A 3763-nucleotide genomic window follows, 5' to 3' on the forward strand; every position below is an offset into this window, starting at 1 on the left:
ATACCTAGTTCAATCTCGTTACTGGCAAGTCTCTTTACTCGTTCCGTAATACATCATCCCGCAACTAACTCATTAGTTGCATTGCTTGCAAGGCTTATAGTGATGTGCATCATCGAGAGGGCCCATAGATACCTCTCCGACAATCGGAGTGACAAATCCTAATCTCGATCTATGCCAACTCAACATGTACCATCGGAGACACCTGTAGAGCACCTTTATAATCACCCGGTTACATTGTAATGTTTGGTAGCACACAAAGTGTTCCTCCGGTATTTAGAATCGTCCGGATCAGTGTCAAAGCTTGCATCAACGTAACCATTTACGATGAGCTCTTTGTCACCTCCATATACGAGAAACATATCCTTAGTCCTTTTTAGGTATTTCAGGATGTTCTTGACCGCTGTCCAGTGATCCACTCCTGGATTACTTTGGTACCTCCCTGCTAAACTTATAGCAAGGCACACATCAGGTCTGGTACACAGCATTGCATACATGATAGAGCCTATGGCTGATGCATAGGGAATATCTTTCATATTCTCTCTATCTTCTGCAGTGGTCGGGCATTGAGTCTTACTCAATTTCACACCTTGTAATACAGGCAAGAATCCTTTGTTTGCTTGATCCATTTTGAATTTCTTCAAAATCTTGTCAAGGTATGTGCTTTGTGAAAGTCCAATTAAGCGTCTTGATCTATCTCTATAGATCTTAATGCCTAATATGTAAGCAGCTTCACCGAGGTCTTTCATTGAAAAACTTTTATTCAAGTATCCCTTTATGCTATCCAGAAATTCTATATCATTTCCAATCAGTAATATGTCATCCACATATAATATCAGAAATGCTATAGAGCTCCCACTCACTTTCTTGTAAATACAGGCTTCTCCGAAAGTCTGTATAAAACCAAATGCTTTGATCACACTATCAAAACGTTTATTCCAACTCCGAGAGGCTTGCACCAGTCCATAAATGGATCGCTGGAGCTTGCACACTTTGTTAGCTCCCTTTGGATCGACAAAACCTTCTGGTTGCATCATATACAACTCTTCTTCCAGAAATCCATTCAGGAATGCAGTTTTGACATCCATTTGCCAAATTTCATAATCATAAAATGCGGCAATTGCTAACATGATTCGGACGGACTTAAGCATCGCTACGGGTGAGAAGGTCTCATCGTAGTCAATCCCTTGAACTTGTCGAAAACCTTTTGCGACAAGTCGAGCTTTGTAGACAGTAACATTACCATCAGCGTCAGTCTTCTTCTTAAAGATCCATTTATTCTCAATTGCTTGCCGATCATCGGGCAAGTCAACCAAAGTCCATACTTTGTTCTCATACATGGATCCCATCTCAGATTTCATGGCTTCAAGCCACTTTGCGGAATCTGGGCTCACCATCGCTTCTTCATAGTTCGTAGGTTCATCATGATCTAGTAGCATGACCTCCAGAACAGGATTACCGTACCACTCTGGTGCGGATCTTACTCTGGTTGATCTACGAGGTTCATCAGTATCTTGATCTGAAGTTTCGTGATCATTATCATTGGCTTCCTCACTAACTAGTGTAGGTGTCACTGAAACAGTTTTCTGTGATGAACTACTTTCCAGTAAGGGAGCGGGTATAGTTACCTCGTCAAGTTCTACTTTCCTCCCACTCACTTCTTTCGAGAGAAACTCCTTCTCTAGAAATGATCCATTCTTAGCAACGAATGTCTTGCCTTCGGATCTGTGATAGAAGGTGTACCCAACAGTTTCCTTTGGGTATCCTATGAAGACACATTTCTCCGATTTGGGTTCGAGCTTATCAGGTTGAAGCTTTTTCACATAAGCATCGCAGCCCCAAACTTTAAGAAACGACAACTTTGGTTTCTTGCCAAACCACAGTTCATAAGGCGTCGTCTTAACGGATTTTGATGGTGCCCTATTTAACGTGAATGCGGCCGTCTCTAAAGCATATCCCCAAAAAGATAGCGGTAAATCAGTAAGAGACATCATAGATCGCACCATATCTAGTAAAGTACGATTACGACGTTCGGACACACCATTACGCTGTGGTGTTCCGGGTGGCGTGAGTTGCGAAACTATTCCACAGTTTTTCAAATGTACACCAAACTCGTAACTCAAATATTCTCCTCCACGATCAGATCGTAGAAACTTTATTTTCTTGTTACGATGATTTTCAACTTCACTCTGAAATTCTTTGAACTTTTCAAATGTTTCAGACTTATGTTTCATTAAGTAGATATACCCATATTTGCTTAAATCATCTGTGAAGGTGAGAAAATAACGATATCCGCCACGAGCCTCAATATTCATCGGTCCACATACATCGGTATGTATGATTTCCAACAAATCTATTGCTCTCTCCATAGTACCGGAGAACGGTGTTTTTAGTCATCTTGCCCATGAGGCACGATTCGCAAGTACCAAGTGATTCATAATCAAGTGGTTCCAAAAGTCCATCAGCATGGAGTTTCTTCATGCGCTTTATACCGATATGACCTAAACGACAGTGCCACAAATAAGTTGCACTTTCATTATCAACTCTGCATCTTTTGGCTTCAATATTATGAATATGTGTATTACTACTATCGAGATTCAATAAGAATAGACCACTCTTCAAGTGTGCATGACCATAAAAGATATTACTCATATAAATAGAACAACCATTATTCTCTGATTTAAATGAATAACCGTCTCGCATTAAACAAGATCCAGATATAATGTTCATGCTCAACGCTGGCACCAAATAACAATTATTTAGGTCTAATATTAATCCCGAAGGTAGATGTAGAGGTAGCGTGCCGACTGCGATTACATCGACTTTGGAACCGTTTCCCACGCGCATCGTCACCTCGTCCTTTGCCAGTGCCCGCTTATTCCGTAGTCCCTGTTTCGAGTTGCAAATATTAGCAACAGAACCAGTATCAAATACCCAGGTGCTACTGCGAGCTCTAGTAAGGTACACATCAATAACATGTATATCACATATACCTTTGTTCACCTTGCCATCCTTCTTATCCGCCAAATACTTGGGGCAGTTCCGCTTCCAGTGACCAGTCTGCTTGCAGTAGAAGCACTCAGTTTCAGGCTTAGGTCCAGACTTGGGTTTCTTTTCTTGAGCAGCAACTTGCTTGCCGTTCTTCTTGAAGTTCCCCTTTTTCTTCCCTTTGCCCTTTTTCTTGAAACTAGTGGTCTTGTTAACCATCAACACTTGATGCTCCTTCTTGATTTCTACCTCCGCAGCTTTCAGCATTGCGAAGAGCTCGGGAATAGTCTTGTTCATCCCTTGCATATTATAGTTCATCACGAAGCTCTTGTAGCTTGGTGGCAGTGATTGGAGAATTATGTCAATGACGCAATCATTCGGAAGATTAACTCCCAATTGAATCAAGTGATTATTATACCCAGACATTTTGAGTATATGCTCACTGACAGAACTATTCTCCTCCATCTTGCAGCTATAGAACTTATTGGAGACTTCATATCTCTCAATTCGGGCATTTGCTTGAAATATTAACTTCAACTCCTGGAACATCTCATATGCTCCATGACGTTCAAAACGTCGTTGAAGTCCCGATTCTAAGCCGTAAAGCATGGCACACTGAACTATTGAGTAGTCATCAGCTTTGCTCTGCCAGACGTTCATAACATCTGGTGTTGCTCCAGCAGCAGGCTTGGCACCCAGCGGTGCTTCCAGGATGTAATTTTTCTGTGCAGCAATGAGGATAATCCTCAAGTTACGGACCCAGTCCGTGTAATTGCTA

This window comes from Triticum aestivum, chromosome 3B (assembly GCF_018294505.1).
Source record: "Triticum aestivum cultivar Chinese Spring chromosome 3B, IWGSC CS RefSeq v2.1, whole genome shotgun sequence".
Lineage (NCBI taxonomy): Eukaryota > Viridiplantae > Streptophyta > Magnoliopsida > Poales > Poaceae > Triticum > Triticum aestivum.